General features: G+C 51.7%; 1 pseudogene; it reads right to left on the bottom strand.

Moving 5' to 3' along the window:
* Positions 1 to 5306: 5306 nt before the first annotated feature.
* Positions 5307 to 7224, bottom strand: LOC113747842 (uncharacterized protein K02A2.6-like; annotated as a pseudogene).
* Positions 7225 to 8483: the final 1259 nt, after the last annotated feature.

The following is an 8483-nucleotide window of genomic DNA, read 5'->3' as shown; positions in this document are numbered from 1 at the left end:
CTCCGTCGCACTTCTTCTACAACTTTTCCCCACTAACAGCATCCCCCTCTCTCGGAGCGACGCCACATGGACGCCGGCTCCCGCACTTCGGGGTTGCGTCACCACAACGCCACACGCATCAGATCATCGCAGCGTCACTCCTTTAAACCCCGTCCACTACCACCTCCAATCTCCACTTCCGCCCTCGTCCCTCTGCCCTCTCTTCTTTCTCTCTTGCTCTCCCAATATCCGCTCCCTTTCCAACAAATCCTTCTAACCCTGATCTGTTAACGGACAATGACATTGATCTGCTTCTTCTTACAGAAACCTGGCAACAACCTCTTGACTGCTTTTATTTCAATCAAGCTACCCCCCCAAACTACACGCTACATCGCCATGCCCGTCTCTCCGGCGTGGGGGGGGCATTGCCGTTCTCCACAAACAATCTTTACCTAACATTACTCAATCTTAATCTCCCACCCATCTCCTCATTTGAATATCTTGTCTTTCCCCCCCAACTCCACACCCCTCTATTTATACCGCCCCCCCAAGCCCCACCATCCTTCAGTCGGATCTCTCGGAACCCTCACCATTGCCTCCTCCCTCCCCCCGCCTCCTTCTCGCAGGTGACTTCAAACATCCACGTGACCTGCCAACCTCCCCTCTCACACCTGACTTCCTCGGCTCCTTGACTGTTTCACATCACCCAACACGTCCACTTTCCCACCCACAAACATGGCCACACCCTCGACCTTGTCTGCTCTTCCTCTCTCCCCATCATCGCCCCCCGCCCCCTCCCCTTCCCACTCTCCGACCACTACTGCATCCTCTTTTCCATCCCTCTGCCCTCTCCCCACAATCGTCAGACACGCTCCATCTCCTTCCGCAATATTAAATCTCTCGACCCACTGCTTCTCTCCCAAGCCAATCATCAACCTTCTCCACCGATTCCGCCCCCTCCCCCCTGAGCCTATGCCACCATGCTCAACTCCACTTCTCCACTTCCCTGGATGCGCTAGCTCCCTGAAAACCGCCACGTCTCCTTCTCCTCCTCCTCCCCTGGTTCACCCCCAGTCTTCGCAAGATGAAACAGACCGGACGACAACTGGAAAGACTCTCCCACAAATCCAACCTCACTGTCCACGCTGAAGCCTACCGTCAACATTTATCATCCTACCGTGATGCGCTCCATGCTGCCAAAGCCTCCTTCTACTCCACTCTGATCAAATCCTCCAACCACTGCCCCCGCATCTCTTTTCAACAGTCAAGAATCTTCTCCAGCCCCCCATAAAGCACTCATCTGCCTCCATTGACCTCTGCAACTCTTTCCTCCACTTCTTCAATGACAAACTCTCCAAAATCAAAACCTCTCTAGCTGCCCCGGCACCCCCCCCACCATCTCTCTGCCCCACCGCTCCCACTCACCACCCCCCCCGATCCACCACCCGCTCACAGCCTCTCCCCCGCCACTTCCTCGCAAATCGGCCGACATCATAGTGCCTCAAAGACCACCACCTGCTCCCTCGACCCCCTCCCCACCACCTAACAAAGGCCTGCCTCCCAACTCTCTCTCCTCACTCACCATCCTCTTCAATCAATCACTGTCCCTTGGTCATGTTCCCTCAGTCTTCAAAACGGCCTCCGTCACCCCCATCCTTAAAAAAACAACCCTTGACCCAGCAACCCTCTCCAACTATCGCCCCATTTCCAACCTCCCTTTTCTGTCAAAAACCCTCGAGCGCATTATCGCCTCCCAACTACATTCTCATCTCCACTGCAACCATCTTTTCGACCCCCACAGTCTGGTTTCCGCCCCCTCCACAGCACGGCGGCTGTGGAGGGGGCGGAGGAAACCAGACTGTAGGGGGTTCGAAAACGATGGGTTGAGTGGGGTGCAGGCGATGAGAATGTAGTGGGGGGAGGCGATAAGCGCTCGAGGGTTTTGACAGAAAGAAAAGGGAGGTTGGAAATGGGGCGATAGTTGGAGATGGTTGCTGGGTCGGTCAATGTTGTTTTTTTAAGGATGGGGGTGACGGAGGCGTTTTTTTGAAGACTGAGGGAACAGACCAAGGGACCAGTGATTGATTGAAGAGGATGGTGCGATGAGGGAGAAGAGTTGGGAGAGGCTTGGTTAGGGTGGTGGGGAGGGGCGTAGCGGGAGGCAGGGGTGGTGGTCTTTGAGGCGCTAATGCTTTCGGCCAATTTGCGAGGGAAGTGGCGTGGGAGAAGGCGAGGAATGCTGTGATCGGGTGTGGATCGGGGGAGGGGGTGTGCGTGGAGCGGGGGCAGAGGAGATGGTGGGGGGGGGTGCCGGGCGCAGCTAGAGAGGTTTTGCCTTTGGAGAATTTGTCATTGAAGCATTGGAGGAAAGAGTTGCAGAGGCAATGGAGGCAGATGGAGTGCTTTATGGGGGCCTGGAGAAGATTCTTGACTGTTGAAAAGCGCGTGCGGGGGGCAGTGGTTGGAGGGGATTTGTCAGAGTGGAGTAGAAGGAGGCCTGGCTTTGGCAAGCATGGAGCGGCATCACGCGTAGGATGATAAATGTTGCCGGTATGCTTCAGCGTGGACCTGACGGGTATTTGTGGGAGAGTCTTTCAGTGTCGGTCGGTCTGTTTCATCTTGCGAAGACTGGGTGAACCAGGGGGAGGAGGAGAGAAGGAGACCGTGGCGGTTTTTTCAGGGAGCTCGGCATCCAGGGCAGTGGAGGAGAGCGTGGAGTGAGTTGAGCATGGTGGCCTAGGCCTCCGGGGAGGAGGGGGCGGAATCGGGGAGAAGGTAGATGTTATGGCTTGCGGAGAGAAGCAGTGTGTCGAGATATTTACTATTGCGGAAGAGATGGAGCGTTTGTCTGCGATTGTGGGTAGAGGGCAGAGGGATGGACAAGAGGATGCAGTAATTGGTCGGAGATGGGAAGGGAGGGGGCGGGGGGCGTGATGGGGAGAGAGGAAGAGCAGACAAGGCGAGGGGTGTGCAGTTGTGGGTGGGTGGGAAAGTGGACGTGTTTGGGTGATGTGAAAACAGTCAAGGAGCCGCGGAAGTCAGGTGTGATGAGGGGGAGGTTGGCCCCAGGTCCACGTGGATGTTGAAGTCACCTGCGAGAGGCGGCGGGGGGAGAGGGAGGCGGCACTGGTTAGGCAGTCCGAGAGATCCGACCTGAAGGAGGGTGTGGCTTGGGGGGGCGGTAATGAAAGTAGAATAGAGGTGATGGAGTGGGGAGGGGGAAAAGACAAGATCTTCAAATGAGGAGCGGGTGGGAGATTAAGATTGAGTAATGTAATAGGTAAGATTGTTGTGGGACCTGCAATGCCCCCCACGCCCGGGAGACGGGGCCTGGCGAGGAGCATGGCGATGTAGCTGTCGTTTTGGGGGGGTTAGCTTGATTGAAATAAAGCAGTCAGAGGGTTTGTTGCCAGGTTCTGTAAAAGAAGAATCAGATCAATGTCATTGTCCCGTTAACAATCAGTGATAAAAGATTTGTTGGAAAGGGAGCGGATATTGAGGAGAGCAAGAGAGAAAGAAGAGAGGGCAGAGGGACGAGGGCGGAAGTGGAGATTGGAGGTGGGTAGTGGACGGAGGTTTAAAGGAGTGACGCTGCGGATGATCTGATGACGTGTGGCGTTGTGGTGACGCAACCCGGAAGTGCGGGAGCCGGCGTCCATGGTGCGGTCGCTCCAGAGAGAGGGGATGCTGTTAGTGGAGGAAAAGTTGTAGAAGAAGTTGCGACGGGAGCCTCGGTGGATGTAGCGCCGGCGGAGTAGAAGTCCGAGGTTTTTAAGTCGGGCAATGAGGTCCGTGGATGGAGGCGTGCGATGACGGAGTCCGAGGAGCTGCGGGGTGGTGTAGCGAGGTGCCATGGCCAGCGGGAGGAATGGCGATGCGAAGGCAGGGCAGGAGGGGACCCCTGGCGTCGATGACGGGCGATCGATTCCGGTCCCGACGCAGGATCCGCCGAGCCGGGCCGCTGAGACCGCCGGGCAGCTCGGGGGGCCAGCCGTGGGAGCCGGGCGGCGAACCCAGGAGGGAGCCAGCCAGGTCCGATGACGAGGACCGCGGGTCCAGCCGGAGGCAGACGGAGACCCGCCGCAGCGTGCCTGAGGCCGAAGGACGGCGCCGGATCCCGGTGGCTGAGCCAGCGAGGCCAGGAGTCGAGCCGGTAAATGTTTGAGCTAATGCCGGAGCAACAGCCGGCGACTGGACAGCAGGCGAGCAACGGCAAGGTAATTTGTTTGAAGAAATTTAGAAGGTTCGGGATCGGATGGAACGCAGTCCGTGCAGAAGGCCGAAGAGTCAGCAGGAGCAGGAGTATGTGAAAAGTGAAAAATAAGAACTTGAAGGTTGTTCGAGGGGGGAGAAGCGGCAGCCAGAATGCGCCAGCGTCCTCCCGTCCTCAATTGCTTAATAAGATGATGTCACTTCCTCTCTTCCTGTTCTATACGTTGCTGCCCTATATGGTTATATTTCTTTGAACTCTATAGCTGCTTAAAATAGGATGTTTCTCCCTTCTAAGGGTGCAGTCCTTTTGCTCTGTCTGTGCAAACCTTCCTGAGACATTTCCTGAAATAGCCCTGTAGTCAGCATGAGTCAGCCAAAATCATGTCTAGAGCCATCCTATTTTGTACTGCCATTAGAGAGGTAGCTCCTAACTGCTCAGCTAGTCCTTCGACTGCATCACGGGTGAGATTAGCCAATCTTAAAACGTTGTAATGCACGTAGCTGATCCGATCTACGTTCTTGTTGGGGGTAACAGGGAAGAATGCTGACACTATAGGAATGTTGACACCTGATCTGCTAATTTAAATTCATTTGGCACTCCTCTTGGTACTCCAATCGCGTCTATGTACGTGGGGGAGTTGACCGGCAGATCGAAATTGGTACTTCGACTAGCTCTCATCACGTGGCGCCTACGCCTGCTAGTGAGAGTGCCCTGCGTGTTGTCTACTGTAGGAGTCAGTTTTTCGGCAATCATCAGGGGGCCTTTAAACGTACCATAGCACAGTGACCTATAGATTTGGGAGGGATGCGCACCAACAATCTTGTCCCTCCACAGTAGTAGTACAAACCTGCCCGTGCCCAGTGTCCTAATAGGCCACCGTTCACGGTACAGCTGCACCAGTCCGCTGGGATAGAGCTGTTGAGGCAATCTTAATTCACCTCCCCGAATTTGTTGATACAGGATGAGCACTCAGAAGACGTGGATTCGTTCAAAGTATTTTATCAATTATAACAAAAGCTTTTGGAGATCCAAAAGTATCTGTTGCAGCAAAAAGCCAGCAAAAAGCCAAGTAAGATCTGAAGAGTTCTTCCTGCTTCAGTCTTCTTATACTGTTCTACACCTGTCCACTGACGTCACTCCTTGTCTTCCTGTCCTATACATAGCTACCCTATATGGTTATATTTTAGCTGCTCAAAATAGGGTGTTTTCCTTCTAAGGGTGCAGCCCATTTGCATTATCTGTGCAAACCTTTTTGAGACATTCCTGAAATAGCCACCTGAAATAGCCACCTGAAATAGGAGTCAGCAACAGTGTGTGTCCCTACTGTGCTGGACACTTCTCACTGTTACATTCCATTGTTTCATTATACATTCTTTAAACAGTGTAATTACTTGAATAGCTAGTGTGTTTGTTCTGTACATCTATTTCCACAATTCCCTCTTTTGATCTCCCTCAAGGAGATCACACTTTCCAAATCTCTAATTATCATGACTAGTTTTATTCAGAGTCAATAATACTAGGTGACTTATTATCATTTCTAATAACGCCTAAGGGTGTCTTTATCACTCTCCACTTGTAGGTCCTCCAATTGAACAAGTGGCATCATCCCATGGATGTCTTTTTTCTCTATAGCAGCTGTTATCAGCCTTAATGAGAGGGAACGGATACAGGGAATACAGCAACAACCACACGTAACTATAATAGCTAAAAACATAGAAATGGAAATCATAAGGGACATAATAAAACCTTTCCCTTGGCTTTTTGTCATTTTTTGCTCACGTCTGCTGGATGTTGTCTTTCTTCTTTCCTGAGTTGGTGGTTTGGCACACCACGTGTAGGAGAGGAGCGCTTTTTTCACCTCCTCCCGTCTCCAAGTCTTCTTTCTTCAGGCCCCAGGGGTAGACTGCCCTGGTGCCCTGATCACCACCCGGGGATTATTCTGCCCCTGTGCTGGTGGGATCTATTTCTGAGCCAGCCGGCTCACTGCTTTCAGCTTGAAGATCCTTCTGGACCTCAGTTAGGGAACGTTGTGGTTCCGCAGCCACGGCACACTGGCTCCTGTGGAACCAGGTGTCGCCTTTGCCCTTCAGACGCACAGTGTGGGAGGTCCTCTCCGTCACCTGGAATGGCCCTGTCCAGCGCGGTTCGGACCACTTTCGTTTGATGACTCTCAACAAACCCACTCTGGTTCTGGAGGTGCTGTCTTCGTGGCACTCTCCTGCTGGGCCTTCACCTGCTTGGAAAATACTGACACCAAGCCCTGTAGTTCATGGAAGTAAGCTTTAGAGGTTAGATTTTGATCATCACTTCTCATCAGAGGTAACTTAGAGTATGGTCCGGGGAAAGCCCTCCCCGTCTGGAGTTCATGTGGGGTGAACCCAGTACTCTGATTGACTGAGCTCCTAATAGACATAAGAACCAGAGGTAACGCATCAATGTAATTCAATTTGGTCTGTGCACAGATTTTTGCCAATTTGCTTTTTACCATTTGATTAATTCGTTCCACTTGTGGGTGATACACAGTACCAAAAGAGTGTTTTAACCCCAACATTACCTCTACCTGCTGGAGATCCTGGTTTTTGAAATGTGTCCCATTCTCTGATCTGATCTTTCCAGGAAAACCATGCCGTGGGATATACTGATTTACCAGAAACTTGATTACCGACTTACCATCTTCCTTCTTGGTGGGGCATGCCTCTGGCCATCCTGTATACACATCAACACATACCTGTACCCTCTAAATAAGTCTATCATATCCGTGTAGTCTATAATAATTTCTCTCCCTGGCTTTGTCTCTAAGGGTACCTACCTGGTTCTGGTCTGACAGTTGGTCTGGCGTTGAATTTTGTGCATTGTTCACATGTTTTAATTAAATACTGGGCCATATCTTTCAAGAAAAGATGCCACCCATTTTCAAGGTTTCTCATCATTTGGACCGCACCCACCTGTCCCACTCCATGTGCCTCCATCCAGCATGACACTTATGTACATCAGTATTACTCTATCTCTCCTGCTTCAGCCTCCTGCGTCCACTCCAAATTTGCAGTCAGGTTACGCATAGTAGGTCATCTACATATTGTACTAGCGTTATGTTGTCGGGTAAAGGACAGTCACTCAGTGCTTCTTGGAGTACCTGATTAAATAGACCAGGAGAAAGTGCAAACCCTTGTGGCAGCCGGGTGTATCGCAACTGGTAACCCTTGTAGGTGAAGGAAAACAGATCTCTGCATTCTTCTGCTAGGGGAAGACAAAAGAAAGCGTTAGCCAAATCTATGCAGGTAAACCAACTCTGAGAGGGGTCCAGGTTTGCTAGGGCGCAATATGGGTTCGGTACCGGTACAGTGGGTGTGGTCAAAATGTTGTTAATTGCCCTAAGGTCATGTGCCATGCGGTATTTACCTGTCCCTTTCTTCTCCACAGGGAGGATGGGTGTGTTCCAGGCTGACTGAGAGGGTTCTAACACACCCTTCTGAATTAGTCCTTCTATTGTGTCCTGGATCCCTGTCTTGGCCTGTGGTTTTTGGGGATATTGACGTACCCACAGTGGTGTATCAGTGTTAACTGAGAATGTGATAGGTGCACAATCTGTTAGCCCTACCTGACAGCAGAAATAACTGACAAACTACCTGACCATTTGTCTTCTCTACCATGGTGCCTGGTGATGTGGTCGTGTTCCATGACAGCAGCGTTAGATGCTATTATCACTATTTTGTACGTTTTGGCCAAGGCAGAGTACTGTACCTGTGGTATGTGAGTGTTCTGCCAATCAGTCTGGGCTAACACCCTCTTTACCACGCCTCCTAACTCTTTAGCTTGGTGTTGTGGATGCAGCGCTAGAGAGACATGTGGTGCAGCTTCGTCTGACATCATCTACCACTGCAACAGCTCAGGACTCAGATCTACCCCTGCAGCTACTCCTTCGGGTGCCACATAAATATTTCGAATTTCAATTGTCCAGCTTTTACCTTCAAGCTGGTCCTGAAATTTATCTTGATACCAATCTGTCTGCAATCTGTCAGGAGGAGAGACATACGGCTCGAGCTGGGCGATCCAGGGCTTCCACTCCTGATAAACAGAGAGGAGTTTCAGGTGTTGGCATTCCCCAATAGATGTCAGCATACTGTTCTTCCACAGGTCTGAGGAGATACTGCCCCCCTGTGTTAGTACTGGCACACTGAAACTCAGTTCCATCTGGCAGAGTTACCACTAGTCCATCAGGGTGACACAGAATAGATACCCCGAGCTTAATGAGGAGGTCCCTCCTCAATAAGTTCATCGGCACTATAGGTGA

This window comes from Larimichthys crocea, chromosome XVI (assembly GCF_000972845.2).
Source record: "Larimichthys crocea isolate SSNF chromosome XVI, L_crocea_2.0, whole genome shotgun sequence".
Lineage (NCBI taxonomy): Eukaryota > Metazoa > Chordata > Actinopteri > Sciaenidae > Larimichthys > Larimichthys crocea.
Note: the sequence above shows the minus strand (reverse complement) of the source record. Positions and strands in the feature narration are given on the sequence as shown.